The 21004-nt window shown below is 32.9% G+C and overlaps 1 protein-coding gene across 2 annotated transcripts in view; it reads right to left on the reverse strand.

The window, feature by feature from the left end:
- Oamb (Octopamine receptor in mushroom bodies) overlaps positions 1 to 21004 on the reverse strand; it is a 342242-nt gene that overhangs the window by 142513 nt on the left and 178725 nt on the right. The window lies entirely within an intron of this gene.

Consider the following 21004-nt stretch of genomic DNA (forward strand, 5'->3'; position numbering starts at 1 on the left):
GACTGGAAATAAACAGCTTAGTAATTCACTTGAACTTGAACGTGCTTCTGAAAGTGAAAGTGATTGAATGAAACTAGTCTAATGAGTGTTGGTTTATGATTCAATGCTGACAATTACCAAGACAGGGTGATGAAAAAGGAAACAACTAAAGGTCAATATACAATTAATATACTGTAATTGTAGGAAATTGTGTCACAGAGTGTGAAGTGAGTGCTTTATGACCATATGTCTTATTGTTCAAAATATTCATGAACATTTGTTTAACATGAATGAGGATAGAAATAATACTAACTGTTTTGCAGATATAGCAAATGCATTAACGAGAATGCAGTTATTAAATGTGGTTTTATCAAGAAAGATGTATACAGGTAGTAACAGGACAAACTAAAGAGAAATATAATAATATCATAATGAATTTACAAGGATACTTTGCATCGAAAGAAACAAGAACTATGCGTAAAACATAAATTGCTCTCTAATGATAAAGTAAAATACATTACTCAGATACAAATGTTACTTAGGTGGATTAGGTCTTCGGCGGATACCACTACATAAAAAAGCGCACCTAGAACTCTACCTCATGGGTGGTGTGGAAAAAAGTTCAACGTATATATAATAAAACAACTCTAACCTATAAATTATTGTGGCTGTATAGTTAAATGTAGTTTTAAGTTCTTCGATAATACATGTATTAGATGTACTATAACGTTAAAATAAATTATAATAGATAGATTTTTTGTTTCATTATTTTATTTTTGTTAAAATTTTGTTATGTCATAGGTAAAATGTACTAAAACTCAGAGTTGCTGCGGCAGCATTGCGATGTTTTGACAGATCACCCGTGTCACTGCTGTTTTGAATAGACTATATGTGATATTTAGGGTAAATGATGTGGCTCGGTGAATGGAGGTAAAACGAAATGAAACAGTGGTGTTTACATTATGTGACCGTTATTTATTGGCAATATAAAAAAATTGTGAAAAATACAAATAATAAAACGGATGGCAGCGGAGTTACCTGAAGACGAGGCTTGGGCAGTCGATGGTGGCACGCCTAAACCAAACGAGGGTTGAGCACTGAATGAGCCTTCAGTAACATCCCAGATAAACGTCTCGGGGTTGCCGCCGGCTATTCGTTGTCAGGTTCTTGTTGGCGCTGCGGGCACCCCGCCCGTGTTCAACATCTGGGATTATATTTCTCGGTATTTTGTAGACCCTTATTCCACGATGTAAAATTCGACATGCATCAAGGTCGCTACAGATATATTACACATAATTTTTGTAGTAATGCCAATGTTGCGAAAATGCCATTATAACTAAAACAAAAACATGAATTGCGTTAACGTATATTTACAGTATTGTAATTTGTCCGGTGCAGTCGAATTTGTTGCTCTATATGTGGTCCAGTTCTTACTAATAGCCCCTAATAACGAATAGTTCTCGTATTGTGTCCAATAATTAACAGGAAATACACGGACTGATTTGGCATTAATTAAACGAACGACAGAGAGCTACTCCAAAATCATTGCCAATTTGAAATTAGCTTTTTTAGTTTGGGTCTTCGATATTAATTAACTCCGTTCAGTGTTGATTAAGGCCAGTCTCTTATTAAATATATCATAAAATCGGCGTGTTTCCAATTTCGAGGTAAAGTTTAATTAGAGATAATAGAAAATGCCCCGTTGCCTTTAATAATGAATAAATAGTGTCGATTGAAATATTAACTCTGCTATTAAATTAGTAGGTCCAATGAATTTGTGAAGCATGTATCTGTCCCTCAATAGCTGAAAGAAAGACCAAACATATTTACTATATTGCCTCTCTCCTGAGAACATAACCAATATTTTCTTTTAGATATGTTTTGAATTAATATAAATAATTTTGAAGTTAATATTAATAAAGAAAGGTTAATGATAAAATAAAATTAAATAATAAAAGTCTGTGGAGTGGACTGGTTTGTCTATAACTGGCTGTATAAGTATTGAAGTACAAGAACATTTAAAAAAATACAGGATATGGCGTTACATTGGATTGACCGATCTTTATTTATAGTCTATTCAAAATAACAGTAAACACTCGCGATCAGGGTGTACTGTGTTCCGAAACTTGTAGATTCCTTTTAGAATCAGACAATATATTCCTTCTCGTTTTGTTCTAATTAACAAGAGACAAAATGCTGTCTGATACGTTCGAACATGTAACCAACCAGTCTGCAAGAGTCGTCAGGTTACTAAATGTCTGCAAATTACTTCAAAATATTAGTTATAATTGTTAGGTTATAAACCAGCAAATGTTGTTTTAGCGCATTGCTTGTTTTGATATATTTAAAAACGCTGCTTATTATTACTCTAATTGGAAATGCCGAAACCTGACAGAATAGATTGTGCGTGTAATCAGTTACTTCGAACAGGAATGAGATAATGGGGGCCCCTTCTTATTATACATTAAAAACCATCGTGGTCCGGACATTCCAATTTTATATTTTGTTATAATATATAGTATATATTATATAATATGGGTATAATATATAATAGATATAATATATAGTATAATTTATAGTCTTGCCCTTAGATTTGGCAACACTGCATAGTATTCCAAGCGTTACTCAAAAGAAATAGCGATGTACCGTTTTGATTTGATTAAACGTTGGGCATTTATTTGTTTAACAATTAAGGCGTTTGATATGGCATTTTTAAAGTTATATTGTGATGTTCCTTTTTACTTAAGAAGAAGGCCATTTAGTTTAACATTTCAGCGTTTTAACGGAATTAAAAATATGTCAAAAGGTAGGTTTAGTTTCAGTTGTTACAAATAGGTTAAATGAACTAAATGAGTTAAATTTTGCAATGAAAGTAAATTAATATGTGAAGTTTGTAATATGACATAAATAGTAGCAAGAGAAAGAAGGATTTCACCATGAGCTTGCTGCACAACTAAAGCCAATAACAAGAAGGATCATCTGCCTTCTCTGTGTCTCCAATTAAATGATTTCAGTATCCGTACATATTGAATTTCGACTACGGACCTTAATTACACTTTATCGTTGTAACTGACCAACCTGAATATATTATTTCTTATTTAGCTTGGTTACTGATGGGAGATGATATAATATTGCCTATAGACAGTCTCAAACATGACTGTCAAGAATTGATTTAGAATTTTTTAACCCCTCATTATTATTACTAATAATCGTGCTCTTTCATAAAGAAAACATGTTGACACATAAATTATAAGTTATAAGCTGAAATAATTTAAGAACAGTGTGATCCAGATCTGGTTATTCATTAATTGAATTGATTGATCAACATGCCGCAGGTCAGTGTCGATTTCGTAGCTATAGTTACTAGGTTGAAAATAAAAATAATAATTTCCAATATAGCTGTTCCATTTCTAATGCTAATGCTAATATTAGTCTTTCTTCTCTTTTTGAATTTACTATTATCAATATAGATACATTAATTTTTCTACACTAAATTAATTTTTAATCGTCTGTTTCAATGGCAATAGCTGTTGGCTGCAGAGATTTGAGCTGATATTCCGGTTATGTTTGAATTATGATGAACAATTCCTTTCTAGTTCAGACGAATACCTAAAAAAACATCACCCTTCTTATGGAAAAAGCAGGCTTTGCATTGGATTATTAGTAGTCTCCGAGCTTCAACCATAATCTTTAGCACACATTAGTGACGTACGTAATCCTTAGTCATAAGGATCATGCAACTACATCTCAACAAAATGCATTTGTGGTTGAAAACTTGTGGCCTATTAAAAAAGCAAATGACTACTGCCGTGATGTTCAACCTGTATAGAACGACTCGTCATACGATTAAAATTAATAATTATGAGCTTCCACAAGTAGATAATGTTAAATATCTGGGAAAGAACCTATACATACTAATTAAGCGTAAACAACTTGGACTTAATCGGAATCAGACATATTGGCTTATAGGGCATATATCTAAATTATCCTTAGATAACAAAGTTTGTTTCAGCAGCTAATCGTAAAAGGAATCCTGCTTCATTAGCTTTCCACTGTGAATTCATATAGACCTTATGTATCAAATATCCTTTGGTATTCATGATCTATCCTGTAGTCTTATGTGAATAGTACAATACCCCGAAGTAAAATAACAAGTCAATTGAAAAGTCTCCGGCCTGACACATAGATGGTGTTACTAGAATTAAATCCATATTTATTTTAGTTAGCCCTAACCATCAAAAGATGCGTGTATAAATTTGACAGCTTTCGGATCATTAGCTTGTGAATTATAGCATTTTGATTGAAGCAACTTTTGTTAATGTAAAAAAATGGATAGAAAGCAATTACGCGTGTTGACGATATATTGCTTTTTGAAGGGAAAAAATACAGTTGAAGCAAAAATTTAGCTTGATGCCGAGTTTCCAGACACTGACCGAGGAAAATCAACCATCGAGGATTGGTATGCTAAGTTTAGACGTGATGAAATGAGCACAGAAGACAGTGAACGCAGTAGACAAAAGAGGTTGTTACCGAAGAAAATATTTAAAAATCCACAAAATGATTTCGAATGACCGTAAATTGAAATTGATTGAAATTACAGATACTATAAAGGTATCAACCGAACGTGTACATCATATTTTTCACGAATATTTGGGTATGAGAAAGCTCTTTGTAAAGTTGGTGCCGCGCGCGCTCAATTTGGACCAAAAACAACGACGAGTTGATGATTCGGAGATGTGTTTAAAGATAATCAAGCATAATAAACCTGAGTTTTTGCCTCGATATGTGACAACCGATGAAACATGGCTCCATCATTTTATTCCGAATTCTAATCAACAGTCATCCCAGTGGACTACACACGATCAGCCCGCTCCAAAGCGTGCGAAAACGCAACAGTCGGCTGGTAAGGTTATGGCATCTGTATTTTAGGATGCGCATGAAATAATTTTCATTAACTACGTTGACAAAGGAAAGACCATCAACAGTGACTATTACATAGAGTTATTGGGTCGTTTGAAGGACAAAATCGACGAAAAACGGCCGCATTTGAAGAAAACTGTAGTGCTGCTTCACCAATATAATGCACCGTGTCAGAAGTCAATGAAAATGATGGCAAAAATCCATGAATTGGGCTTCGAATTGCTTCCTCATTCACCTTATTCTTCAGATCTGGTACCCAGCGACTATTTCGTGTTCTCAGATTTCAGAAGAATGCTCGCTGGGAAGAAATTTTCGTCGAATGAAGATGTGATCGTCGAAACTGAAGCCTATTTTGAAACAAAGGACAAATCGTACTACAAAAATGGTATCGAAAAGATGAAGGGTGTCTATAATCGGTGTATCATCCCTGAAGGAAATTATGTTGAATAAAAACACTAATTGCCAAAAAAATATGTTTTACTATGGTAGGCCGAGGACTTTTCAATTGGCCTGTTATATCAACTACTCCAGACGCAAAGTTCTCACCCGAGTAGTTTCGTAACGGATTTAACAAGGTAAAGTATCAAGAAACAAAAACTTAAGCGGGCCACATCTTATAAGATAATATACACATGTTCTAGTTCTATACTATTAAAAGGAGTACACATGTATAAGTGAAATATAATGTTTATTATTATGGTCTCATAATAATTCCAATAAATTAAGAAAAAATATCACTAAAATAGTTTCAGTGACTTTTTAAATGTCACAATGAGCACAATTTGATTCAAGAAACAATAAATAAGTTAATGTAAAACTCTCCTTGTTGGCACTAATTGTATTAAGTGTATTTATCTTGTATATTAAAGAAATATTTATCAAATTTACTGCTTTGAATCTATTTTTGTTTAGCTAACTGTTTATTATTATGTACATACTATTTCTGATTAAAAAATAGTTTAACATTTTTAATTTAGTGTTTATCTATAATGTCAAGTAAATAGAAAATAGGAAGGATATCATCAATTACACATGAAAGTATTCTTAGTACATTTTGCAATAAGCCAATCCACATATATTTAGGTGGCTATTGAACGAATCAAGCTGTGTGTGCATCATTAACGAAAAAAACTTTACGAATTTTTATTAAACATGCAACATAATATTCTTCAATTCTCTACTGCAGTTTGTCATGTTTGTTGTTCAGCGTGATCAATGACTCTTCAACTACGACATCATCAGCACTGTTTTCGGAAAACTACTTATCAGCGAAGAGTATTCGACGAAACTGAAGTCTGTAAAAGAGTCCTTGTACTCTGCAAATAATTAACAGCCTCTGATTTTGCTGGAAGCTTTCTCTTTTGATTGATTTGAACTTAACTTTAGTGTTCACAAATAGTTTTTCTATGGAGGTTTTATGCAGTAAAACAACCAAAACTAAATCCTAGATACTCAGACAAATACGTTGAAATGTGACCAAGGTATCTAAAGTACCTAAGTCGTTTTTTTATACTTAAAGCCGTGTTCATTAAATTTCAGATACACCTAAGAAATAGATTCAAAAAGAGTTGAGGTAAATATTTCAAGCTGTCGAAATATTTACTAAAAGATACATAAGTATATTTACATAAAGACTAAATAAAAATATAATTTTCACGACTATGCCTTTTTATCCTAGCTTAATTAAAAGTTACTGTTATACATATGATAAAACAATAACTGTCTAATATACATCAGAGCTACTGGAAAATAAAAAAAAGAAAAATCAATAAACCCCCTTTACCGGTAGCTGTGCATATGACATATATCACCAGGTAAATATTCCCCTATTCTGCTAGTATCATTCCATTTACAATATTTGCAGACCTAAACCGAAGTTAATTTCGATATAGCGCAAGATGATGTTCTTCCGATTATGATGTAGAATGCGGGAGACTGTAAAATGAACCTGTCTTATTTAAATATTGATTCAAGATGTCGACGAGGATTAAACAGAAGTGTATTAGAATGCAGTAAAAGGAATAGATAAAGTGTAATAATGGCGAATATAAAGCCGACCGCAAGATATATTTTTTTAAATGTTGTCTTTTCTATAGAAAATGTGCACAGACTTGTAAACAAAATAAACACTGACCTATATGATAAACACTGACTTCTCCCTCATCCAGACTAACAGCTACTAAAATGGTATCTCACTGATAGACATTTTATTGTAAAACAAGGCAATGAACGTACTGAATTAAATCCCATCTATTCAGGAGTTCCGCAAGGTAGTGTACTGGGTCCAGTACTGTATCTTCTGTATACGGCCGATCTGTCCACAACAAAAATAACTACTGTGGCAACATACGCAGACGACACAGCAATATTGGCATTCCATGAAGATCCGGTCACAGCATCAAAACCTACAAACCCACCGGGATCAAATACAATTATGTTTGAAGACATTGCGCACTAAAGTCAATGAAACAAAATCCACCTATGTAACGTTTACCTTGCGTAGAACAACATGTCCACCAGTTAATATCAATCATCGTCAACTTCCCCAAGGAGAGCAAGTTAAATATCTTGGTATGCACGTAGATCGACGGCTAACCTGGAAGAAGTACATACTCTATAAACGAAAACAACTTCGACTGAAATTATGTCAAATGTATTGGCTCATCGGGTGCAAATCCAAGTTATCATTAGATAACAAGGTGTTGCTGTATGAGTCTATACTCAAACCTATTTGGTCATATGGAATTCAACTATGGGGTAACGCTAGCAAATCTAATATATCCATCATTCAACTGTTCCAAAATAAAGTGTTGCGTGCCATTGTTGATACTCCGTACTATATTTCAAATAAAGTCATAGAGGGCGATATTCCTCTAGAACCTATAACGAGTGTAATTCAACGTGTTTGTGTGAAATACTTCGAAAGAGTGTCAGTGCATCCCAATGTACTCTCTAATCATCTAAATATGAGACGTGATAGTGAAGTGCGTAGACTAAAACGTTTAACACCACCTGATCTGATTACTGGACATACATAAACTTTAGAATGAGCTTTAGAATAAGACTAATTAATTAAGATAATATTTTATACAGAAATCGCTTAATGAAGTGATTTTCTGCATGCCATGTAAATATAATATAGACATAAGTAATACTTATTGCCTATAGGACAGATTGTGGAATCACAAAGAATACAAAAAAAAAGTTTATATTATACCCAAAGTCTATATTAATACCCAAAAATGATCAATTAACTAATAAGAATTAGCTTATAAATTAATTTTAACGAATTTAGAACAGATGGTGCTACTATCTATTAAATTTATTTTCACTTAAATTGCACGTTTAAGCCCCCATAATAGGTTTAAAATTTCAGTGTGTAATTTCATTGAAGTGAACAAAAAATTTTTAATGCGTTGGAAATGTTCGAGCTTGTGTCGAGTAACATACATCACATGAGCGGGGATTTTACTTTTCTGTTTCAATTTGAAGACAAACGCGGCTAAGCTCATCGAATACTGTGAATGCCATCATTCTCCAACGATTTCAAAATGTGAATACTGGTTTCAACGTTTTAAATGTCGTGATTTTAATACCGAAGGCAAAGAACTTTCAGGAGAGGAAAACGATTTGAAGTCGAAGATTTAAAGGCATTACCCGATGATGATCTATGTAGACCACAAGAAGAATATACAGAATTGTTGGGAGTAACAGAAGACACTATCTTCAATCGTTTAAAGATATGTGAATAATCCAAAAGCTTAGGTATTTCCTGACGCACGAATTGAAGCCAAGAGACATTTAAATGCGTCTGGCCATCTGTGAAGTGCTTCTTCAATAGAAATATCGAAAATATTATTTTGCATCGTGTTGTTACTGCCGATGAAAAGAAAGCGAAAAAATCATGTGGTGATTATGCATCAACGGCAGCGGCAAAGCTGAATATATGGCTTTAAGCTAATGCTCTATATTTCATGGGATCAGGTTGGTGTGGTATAGTTGTTATCGAGCTACTAAAACCTAATTAAACCATCAATGCAGATTAATATCGACTGCATTTGATGCGTTTGAATTGAGCACTGCGCGAAATGCGGCTGGAATACATGAAAAGACACAACAATGTTATACTTCAGCATGACAATGCTCGGCAACAAGATTAAAATTAGAAGTGTGGTGAAAAAATGGGTCGATTCGAACACAGCCTCAAAAGTACAACGTTTACTCGAGATGGAATCCGTAAATTGTCTGAAAGATGGGATAATGGGCGGCTATCTTTTACTGCGACAATACTTTGAATAAAATTTTACAGTTTATATTACTAAGTGGTGTAGATATTGTGTAATATATATTATTATTATGTTTTTTAACTATGGGTTTATCTGGACTGGGTCTAAAGTTTAACGTGGGCTCCGAAACACGGTCCTCACCATTAAGCCTACCGACTGGCGAGTGGCGAGTTACTGGCGTGACTGGGATCATTATCCTTTTCGGATTCTGCACTCTTGCCTAGAGCATTCACAAATATTTAACAATCACAAACATAAATTTACAACCATACCCGAGCAGGATTCGAACCAAGCTGGCTATGTTATTATTATAATAAATATTCTTGCTTCAGTAGGAGTTTTTCTTCTTTTCTAAATTATCGCTGATACCTTAACCCCATGTTCGTTTAGGTCGTTCTTTGGCCTTTCTCATTTCCATCTTTGCTTTCTAGGCTCCTGGCTTAACTGTCTTATCTTTTTCATACAGTGTAATTGGTCAAATAATTTGTATTTTCTCTATGCATTCAAATGGTTCCATTTTCTTTGTTACTTCTCTCAATCTTCTAAGTTATAACATTTCGTCTTCTCGGATTCCGTGTTTGGATTATCTTTAAATAGTACCCACGGCACACTGTCGAATATTTGAATTGGTCTATATATTTACCCCTTGGTATATATGTCCATTTTGAAGTGGATTATAAATTAATAGTTTGCCTATTTCTGTTATTCATTTCCTTTGCCTGGCTTCCGTTACATTCAATTCAGCCAATTTCTATTCACTCACATTTAAAATAATTCAGCTCTTCTATCTTCACTTTCTGAAATTGATTATTTATAATATTTATTCTATTTCTTCCTTCACCCTAATTTTTTTTGTTTTTGTACAGTGTAATTCCAAACCGCTTAGTTTTTTTTGCAGATAGTCTGTAGTATCAATTGTTATCAGTACATCATCATCAACAACATCTTTCGATAGTTATTTTCTTTATGTTCTTATACATTGTGTTCTCTCTCGATTTCACATTTCTTTATTATTCCATCATTAAATATTATGATCAATGACAGGCTTCATTTTCCGCCTTGTCCTAATCCTGCTTCTCCTCCTCATCCTTCTAATCCTGATAATTTTTCTGGAAGTATTTACAATAATTTCTTACTGCCTGTTATTAGAGATTTCTGTCTAACTTATTGATTTTGTATAATTTTATCTGCTGGTACATTATTTTGTTGCCATTTTTGTCTACTTTATGCTGTGTTGTTAAGAGTGGTTTAATTTGTATGTTTGATTTCTCGTATGTGTAATGTGCACTCGTAATATGAGTACGATAATAGATTTAAATTCGTTGTAATGGGAACCTATTTGAATTATACCTTGTAAAAAATGCTGAAAAAATACTTTCATTTAACGAAAATTGTTTATTGATCTGTGGCCTGAGTGATTCTGCCGCTGTTATTTCCCGTCTTCATTCTGTACCCATCGATCTAATTCGGATATTCGTCAATAGCTCGTGATATCCATTGTGCGAAAAGGACATGAATTGAATGCATTGAACGAAAACTGACCGCTGCCGTTGTGCCACGACAGACAAATAGCATTAGAGAATTTTAGAAAAATGTTGTCGCATATGTGTATATATGTATGTAGTCATATTTATTGTGTAACGTTTCGCCATTTTAATAATTTTATATATATTCAAATGTATTAACTTATAGTGTCTATAAATGAATTTTTTAATATTATTCCTTTTAAATCAAAGCTAAAATTAATCTAAAATCTCAATTATATATATTATAGAATTTAATATTGTCAGTATTTATATATTAATATAATTTATTATATATATTTTATAGCATTTTCAAAATTAGGACCAAATACAATCTGAAATATTCATTAATAATAATAGCTAAATTATTATAGTTGATATTAACCAAAATAAAATTATATAAAATATATTAACTACAATTTTCAGAGGGTGATAGAACTGATAAATAAGAGTTCCTAAAATTGCAACACTATACAAAATAATGATGCTTCCAAAAATGTAATAGGAGAGTTGAATATTTCAAAAACATAAGAAATTGGTGTCATACATTTGGGTTTTAATATATTTACCTAAATGCAAGTGTATGTGCATCATTTCCAATAGATGGAACTGAGAGACCTTTGTGTCCTAATTGTGACAAATCAATGTCCGTCTAACATATTTTAACAAAATGCTTTAACGATTTTTTTAATGTGATATGATCGAATTACATTTTTATTATGAAGTGTTGCATATTAAAATAAGAATACACGACCGACATAGGTTTTGAAAATTCCCTCGAGGCTTTAGCCGGCAACAGACGAAAGGAAGGCACAAAAACTCCATTGTCAGATGCGTGCGGGCTTGCAGTACGCCCCCAAGGCACATGGCGGTGCACGTCGAAAATTTGCCTTGGCTATCTTCCAGATTCGCCTTCGTTACCTGTCGGGATCTTATCGAAAGAAAAAGCGGAAGCGCAACACAAAACCCGGCGAGGAACAATAGTCATTTTCATTTCGGCACACGCCCGTATAACGGTAAATCCTCGATGATGGTATACTGGTATGTTCTAATTTGGTATCCCTATCAAAAGGGTGCGTGAGCCAGACAAGAGGCCTCGCTATTTTATGCAACTCGTACAAGAAACTAACGGGATACAGTAATAAAGCAATAAAAATCAAAACCTTTAAATTATTTCAGTATTTAGAGAGCGGTAAACCCTCCTCCAGTTTTTGATCCCAATGAAAAAATAAAAATAGATTCCCTCTGCCTACTATTTACTACGTAATTAGATTTAATGGAAACCTATTAACTATGTGAAGAAGACAGCTTATCTCATTAATTGAGAGATGTTTTCTTGTCTCGGAATCCGCCCAAATTATTAGAATTTCTTAAGAAAATTCTCCTTTTATTTTGAAATCTAATTTTATCTTGTACAAAGCTTCATTTTATGGTGATTTTATATCTTCGCAATTTTATTTATTTATTTGTTTTATTTCGATATTTATCATGAAGTATTGATAGTTGTCATTGATTTTGTTTATTTTTAAATTTTAAAAATTATAAAATATTGTCTTACTATGTTACGTTTCATTAGAACACAGTAATTATTTAAGAACATACTATCCTATTTTGCTTCTTTAAACATAGTAGTAACTCTTAATGCTGCTTGATATGGTAACACGGCAACCAGTGATAAACTAATCTAATTAAGCCATGATATATTTCCTGCTCCTACAAACTCTCATCTGAGTGATAGTGAGAGGAGCTAGTTTCCAAGATCATGTGACTTAACATCCCATAATTCATTTTCTTATAACTATTTTAAAGAATACCTCAATGACTAGGTTATTGAATGAGAAAATTTAATAATACTATATTTTGCTACATGGCGGGATTAGGGCAAATTTCGACAAAAAGATTCGAGCGAGCAGGTCTCTGGTAATAATCAGTCAATAACAAGTCAATTTAAAAGTCCCCGGCCTACCATAGTAAAACACATTTCTTTGGCAGAAATATTTTTTTTATTCAACATAATTCCCTTTAAGGGCGATTAACTGATTATAGCGACCCTCCAACTCTTTGATACCATTTTTGTAGTACGATTTGTCTTTTGGTATTTTTTTTTGCTTTATAGCTGAGAACAGGAAATAGTCGCTGGAGGCCAGATCTGGAGAATACATTAGATGAGGAAGCAATTCGAAAACTAGCTCATGGACTTTTGCCATCGTTTTCACTTACTTGTTACACGGTGCACTGTCTTGGTAAAACAGCACTATCTTTTTCTACAAATGCGGCCGTTTTTCAGCGATTTCGTCCTTCAAACGGTCCAAGAACGCTATATAATAGTCGCTGTTGATGGTCCTTCTTTTTTCAAGGTAGTTAGTCAAAATTTTTGCATGCGCAACCTAAAATACAGACGCCATAACCCTGCCCGCCGACAGTTGTGTTTTCCCACGCTTTGGAGCGGGTTCATCGTGTGCTGTCCACTCGCATAATTATCGATTGGACTTCGGAGTGAAACGATGGAGCCATATTTCATCCATTGTTACATACCGATGCAAAAACTCGGGTTTATTATGCTTGCTGATCTTCAAACACTGCTCCAAATCATCAATTCGTCATTGTTTTTGGTCAAAAGTGAGCTCGCGCGGTACCCACTTTACACAGAGCTTTCTCATACACAAATATTCGTGAATGATATGATGTACACATTCAGTTGATATCTTTAAAGTGTCTTATATTTCATTAAAATTCAATTTACGGTCATTCAAAACCATTTTGTCGATTTTTTAAAGGTTTTCTTCGGTAACAACCTCTTTTGGATGTCCACTGCGTTCACCGTATTCGGTGCTCATTTCACTACGTTTAAATTAAGTTTATATCAATCCTTCATGGTTGGAAGAGTGTCCTGGAGCAGTGTCCGGAAATTCGTCATTTAGCCAAGTTTTTGCTTCAACTGTGTTTTTTCCCTTCAAATAGCAATATTTTAACACGCGAAATTCCTTTTTATCCATTTTTTTCACAATTACAAAAGATGCTTCACTCAAAATGCTATAATTCATAAACTAATGATCCAACAGCTGTCACATTTATACGCGCATCTTTTGAGGGTTAGTGCTAACTAAAAAACGTATGTATTTTATTCTAGTAACGCTATCTATTTGTCAGGCCTGGGACTTTTGAATTGACCTGTTATCTCTACAGAATATTTGAAATATTTTTATGTTCCTATTTATGCAGTTTAATTAAACAGTAAAATTCAACTATTTTCAATTTGAAATATATACTATAAAATATACCCTTAAATACCAATTTGGAGGTAAAAAGAACTTTTAAAAAACATATTTTATAAACTACAAAAACGAACAAATAATACATAAAGAAAAAATATAACAACTACGAATATTATATTACTAAATATTCAGTACCATATAACAGTCATGCTGATATTAAATACGTTTAAAAAACTGGACTAGCGTTGCAATATTCGTTTCAATAACAATTTAATTCGACAAAGAGAATTGTAGATTATGTATCAGTTATTATTAATGAATTGTTTAAGTGTATTTGTAGTGGCCGTATTAATATTTTCCGTTACATTTTCAGTTTTTGAAATTTCCTCTTATTTGATGTATTAATTAATAATCATTTGTATATTTGCTGTTACTGCTGTGTATAAAATTACTTTATAAAATATCGATTTATTTTGAATTTATACAGGATAGATATAGATCAAAAAAATTATCAATTAAAATGACACATTACTACATACATATGCGAATATATAATTGATTAGGGTTTAAATGTTTATGAAAACTTTCTGTTAAAATAGCATGGAAAGAAAGTCGAAATTGTTTCCTGCTCAAGCCAATATATGACCTTCTGGAATATTCATTTTTAATTGAAGCAAACAGACGACGGTACTTTTAAATCCAGAAAGTTGTATGGACATTTATGTCTCAAATGCGTTATAGTATGACTTTAGTCCTTTATGCGAAAGACTGGAAATACCGTAAACTATTATAAAAACCAGATTTGGGCCTTGGCGGCATAGGAGGAGGTGAAAAACAAGCTAATTGATTTGCTCGAGTGGCGAGTCGTCTCGGTGATAGTTTAACTAGCAATAAAATAGTTACTTGGACAAAATGCTGTTCATTTAATATACATCAAACGGCCTTAAATCATTTAAATCTACATGCCTATATACTACTCATAAATTATTCTCTCTTTTTATTTAACTAATTTTAAGAGAAGCTCTTATTAACGGCATAAATGTAGATATTTGATGACATAATATAAACTTGTTATTATTAAAGTTGAAGCATGGCCGACTTTACCCCGCCATTTTAGGATGTCTATTAGTTTGTGTTCATACAGAATCCAATTTTCTTATTTTTGTATCACGCCCATATCCCTGAGATTCTTGTTAAGCCATTATCACGGTTTCCGCAAGCTACTACTGAGTTTGACAGGAATCTAGTTCCAATAAAAACCCCAGTAACTTTAAATTTTATCGCCTTCCATTCTTGGATATTTTCTATCTATGACAATAATCATCACTCTTAAGACTTTGGAACCAGTAGACACATTCACTGAGAAAGTGATTTTTAGAAAGGATTTTTCTCACGTGGATTTTTTGAAGAACAAATTCATCCATACCCTTTAGTACTTACTTACAAAACAGAAACTTACTTTTCCAAAAATAATATAATATTAATTGTTAAATTACGACAATAACAGGGGACTTTTGTTTTAATATAACAGTTTCAGTAGGGTCTACATCCAGATTTGTGTTTAAAATAGAAGAAGAAAAGCAATTAGTCAAGTACTTGAAAAGATCCTCGTGTATTTATTTTGACCTCTTGTCTGAAGATCTCAGAAAGCTAGCACACAAATGTGCTGTAAAATATTTGTAGTATATTCCTGTTATATGGCGCAAATATGAACAAGCTGGAGGAGACTGGTTTTAAGGATCCTTTAAAATAAATCCTCCACCGTGCTATTTTAAGAAATGTTATATTTCGTGTAATTATTATATAATGATTTTATTATTAATTATATTATTGGTTTCTATCCTTTTTTCTTTTTTAATATAAAAACAGAATTAATGCAATATTTTCTTATAGAAAACAAAATTATACCGTTTATATACATAACAAATGTTACAGGACATATTAACTTTAGTTTGATTTAGGTGTGACACTTGCCATAATGATTTAGATATATAATCTATTAAAAGTTTTTTGTACATACTTCATCAATATGTTTAATGTTATAATTAATTTCAGGATCAGATAATATTTTCCTTCTCATTTTATACTAGTTAAAAAGAGACATAATGGTGTCTGATTAGTTCGAACATCGAACCAAACTAGCCTCTCAAAGATGTCCGGTTGTAAAACATACGCAAAATTATTCACAGTATTAGTTATAATTACTACAGGTTATAAAACGGCAAACGTTATTTTAGGGCTTGGATTATTTTTATCGTTATTATTTTATCGTTAAATTTTAAATCGTTGCCTAATATATCATATTACTTTGTTTGAAATTGTCGAATACAATAGATAGTCAGAGTCAAAAACTGATTGCGTCTCTAATAAGATATTTCCTAAAGGAACAAAATAGTGGAGAACCCTTGTGCCCGTAAATTCCGTTAGGTAAATATTGACGATATTAAATATTATAAGTTGTTGCAATTTTATTGAAAAGGCTTTTAGCGCGTAGTGGGTACTGTGAGTAACATCGTTTACGAAATGAAGAACAATATGTTAGATTCAACCAAGAAAACTCGTCTACTTACGAAGTGGGTGACGAATATTGAACATATTGATATTGGCTCTATTCGAGATCAGATATACGAAATGTATAAGAACAGTAAGTACACAAACAATTTTATCGATATAAACATAATTTAATAAAATTATTTCATAGAAAATTGTTAGTCTAGAAAGTATATATAAAAGATTTAGGGACGTGCAGCTTTTTGAAAGATGTGAGACATCCCTTCATACACTCTTACGGGGCATAGGATTTAAATGGTTTAAAGATAATCCTCGAGGAGGTTTTATGGAATTTCCAGACAATACTTTAAAAAGAATTAATTTTTTAAAGACGTACAATAAAATGAAGGAAGATAAATTATTTGACTTTGTGTAACTTTAATAAATTTAATAAATTTGGATATTTCAAAACGGTTCTTTGGGGTGCTCTTGGCAAGACAGTCACCAAAAGAGTGTTAAGACAACAAAATCTAATGGAAGAAGGTAAAAGTTACAATAGCATTTGATTAGGTTTTGTTGGTCATAATATTTATTAGCGTTTAATTGCGGATATATTGTTATTCATGCAGGAAATAAGAACGGTTTTATTCCTGGTGCAGAATTAGTGTCTTCCTCCAAGTATAAGGGCGACTACCATGGAGAAATGAATCATATCATGTTTTTGTTATCGTGTGAAAATCAATTAAAAAAAACTGAAGGAACCAGCAGTTATTATTATGGACAATGCACCATATCATAGCATACTGGTTCAAAAAATCCCAACAATAGCATCAACAAAGGCTGTAATGAAGGAATGGCTTTCAAAATATGAATTGAGTTTTGAAGAGACTATACCAAAAACTGAACTATTTCAAATTGTTACTAGGTTATAGGTATAAATGATATGTTTCATTGCGTTTTTTCAATTTAATTTTTTACAAATAATCCCGAAAAAAGATATACAATAGATCAGATGGCTGAACAATATGGTCTCATAATGTTACTTCTTTCTTGAATTGACTTCCTCCCTATCACTGTATCTTCAATCCAATCGAGTTGATAGGGCTAGTAGCAAAGAATTATTGGAATAGACATGCTGGTCGAGAAGGATATTGCATCATGGATTATTTGGATATGTGGAAGGAACTGTTTTGTATTTCTATCAATATTGATGTACATGTATAGTAGCAGAAGAAATAAAAAATACAGTGATATCAAGAAGACTTGGGGCAAGTAAACACACCATCGAAGGAAACATGAAATAATCGTAAGGTTAATATTCTCTCTAATGAAAGTAAAATATATTACTTTGATATATTATTGTTAATTCGGTGTACTAGGCCTCCATGGGGATACTGCTGTATAAAAAATATGCTTAGAACTCCACCTTATGGGTGCTGTGGAAAAGAGTTCAATGCATATATAATGATAAAAGAACTGTAACCTACAAACTATTATACCTATGTTCTTAACTGTAGTTTTAAGTCCTTCAATGTACTATTCAATATATGCATTAGATGTATAACAATAATAAAAAAAACTATATATGTTTGATAACATTTTTGTTTCAATATTTTATTTTGATTTTGCTGCATGTCAAAGCCAACGTGAACTTGCGATATTCTGTCATCAAAAATTTAGATGACGTATGTACACAATAACTTTGAATAGAGTATATATACATTTATTAAAGAACTACCTGAATGGAGAGCGAGTGAGACGGGTTGGTCCGTTTTCTAATAGACCCTCAGTGTCCCTTTTTATCGCCTTTCAAATAGTCGCCTCTTCTTTTCGTAAAATTAAGCAGTTCTTAAAGTAAATTACTAGTTTTGTTTTCGAAACACTTTGACATGTTATAACTCAAATACATGTACAGCGTGTATTAAACAAAAATATCTTTTTCATATAGCAGAATTCTACGTGTCTACACGTATAACGTTTTTTTCTATTTTATGAGCAATATTACTGTTGACCAATTTTGTTATTACATACTGTATGTATGACAATGTGTTTTATACCTTGATTTCGGTTTACTAAAATATAATAAAACGAAAAGCGTTTAAATTTTATTTTATACTCTCAAGTATTTTCCAAACCATATACATATATCGTATAAATTGCAGCAAAAGGACGAATATTAAAAAGTGAAATTACATAAATATGTAGCGACCTTGAGGTATGTCGAATTTTACATCGTGGAATAACGGTCGACAAAATCCCCAGAAATATAATCCCAGATATTGAATATGGGCGGGGTGCCATATTCAACATCTGGGTGATGTTATTGAAGGGCATTTCGATTCATTCAATGCTGAACCATCGTTTGATTTAAACGTGCCACCATCGACTGCCCAAGCCTCGTCACCAGGTAACACCGCTGCCATCCGTTTTATTATTTGTATCTTTCACATTTTTTTATATAGCCAATAAATAACGGTCACATAATGTAAACACCACTATTTTATTTCGTTTTACCTCCATTCACCGAGCCACATCATTTACCCTACAAATATAATAGTTACTGAAGTGTCGGATATCCGATGGGACATATCACGGCCATATTATATTCATAATAATAACAAAGGAACACAGCAGGATATACCTGGTTTTAATCCCCTTGGTTGCCATCTGAAAACTAATTAATTCACTATAGGCCATGACCGACGGTTTCAACGCATATTTATACTACATTTTCCAGCATTTGCAATCAGGCAGATTGGGATACAGCTACATAATTTAAACTGCTCTAATAAGGTATATTGGTTTAGTACTAAGAGATATATTCTCACGGGAACTGATTTGGATTGGTGGCGTATACCTGTAGTGAAAATATTTAATTTTAATACCTCTCAACTGGTTCGAATCCTAATCTAGTAAATTGGCAAACTTGAATATTATTATCATATGAGTTTATAAATATATATTATCGGTCTTATTTTCATGCTATAGTTATCATTTATGAAAAAAAGGTGAAAATGCTTTTATGCTTTTCATGTCTTTATTTAAATATTTAACTGTCCAATAACGGCAGGCTGATGTTAAAATGAAATAAAACAAATTGTATGTGAGTTATTGTGGAACAATTTCTATTTAAAATGTATGCCATTATGTCTGTAATAAAATAGTTGAAATTTACTCCATAGCTTCACACAGTGGCACAAATACAAATAACTTCAATTAACTATGCCGCAAAGATCTGGCTGAATTTGAGCTATGGCTATGATTGTGGTTTATGGCTACTTTAAGAGTATCAGTCAGTATCAGTATCACTCTATTATGGAGCCCGCTCTCTGGGATGTGGTGTTCTCTGGCTGAAATCACGGTAGATATCGTTCTGTTTGAACTTAAGTTTGTTATTCTCGTTCTGTGGCCATTGAGGCGGTACAAATGTGGGCACTGATGCCGGCTGTCTACATCTAACATCCGCGCCAAAGAGTAGCTTTTCTGTGTTAATTTTCTTTTGCCGTTATATATAGCTATAATTACTCGCAATCCATTAAAACGTTCAATTTTCATACGACAGAAATGTCCAACCATTGTAATTCGGTCTCTGAGTTTTTCCTCGACTGTAAAATGATTAAAAGAGTATCTTCATTTCTTATATAGCCTCGGGGATAAACACGCTGAATTTGCTTTAATTATCCTATTTAAAAGTCCATAAGCTTACGTATGTCAGACTAACAATATCGTCACAAGTCTCGGAGCCATACAGAACAGTATCAGGTCAATTGAAAAGTCCCCGGCCTGATACGTAGATGGCGCTACTAGAATTAAGTCCATATGTTTTTTAGTTAGCCCTAATCCTCAAAAGATGTGTGTATATATTTGACAGCTGTCAGATCATTAGTTTGTGAATTATAGCATTTTGAGTGAAACAACTTTTTTTATTGTGAAAAAAAATGGATAAAAAGGAATTGCGCGTGTTGATAAATTGCTTTTTGAAGGGAAAAGTACAGTTGAAGCAAAAACTTGGCTTGATGCCGATCTGGACACTATCTCAGGATAATCAACCATCAAGGATTGATGCGCTGAGTCTAGACGTGGTGAAATGAGCGAAGACGGCGAACGCAGTGGACTCCCAAAAGAGGTTGTTACCGAGGGAAATATTAAAAAAATTCACAAAATGATTTTAAATGACCGTAAATTTAAATTGAATGAAATAGCAGACACTCTAAAGATATCAACTGAACGTGTACATCATATTATTCACGAATATTTGGGTATGAGGAAGCTCTATGCAAAGTGGGTGCCGCGCGAGCCCACTTTTAATTAAAAACAATGAGGAATTGATGATTCAGAGCTGTGTTTGAAGATGATCAATCGTAATTAACCCGAAATTTTGAGCCGATATGGGGCAATGGAGGAAACATGGCTCTATCATTTCACTCCGAAGTCCAATCGACATTCATCCGAGTGCACTGCACACGATGAAACCGCTCCAAAGCGTGGAGAAATTTTTTGCAAGTTTTTGCGTCAACTGTATTTTTTCCCTTCAAAAACCAATATTTTATTAATACGCGAAATTCCTTTTTATCCATTTTTTTCACAACAA

This window comes from Rhynchophorus ferrugineus, unplaced genomic scaffold (genome assembly GCF_030347505.1).
Source record: "Rhynchophorus ferrugineus isolate W39M unplaced genomic scaffold, kcgeb_rfMv2 rfM7, whole genome shotgun sequence".
Classification (NCBI taxonomy): Eukaryota; Metazoa; Arthropoda; class Insecta; order Coleoptera; family Curculionidae; genus Rhynchophorus; species Rhynchophorus ferrugineus.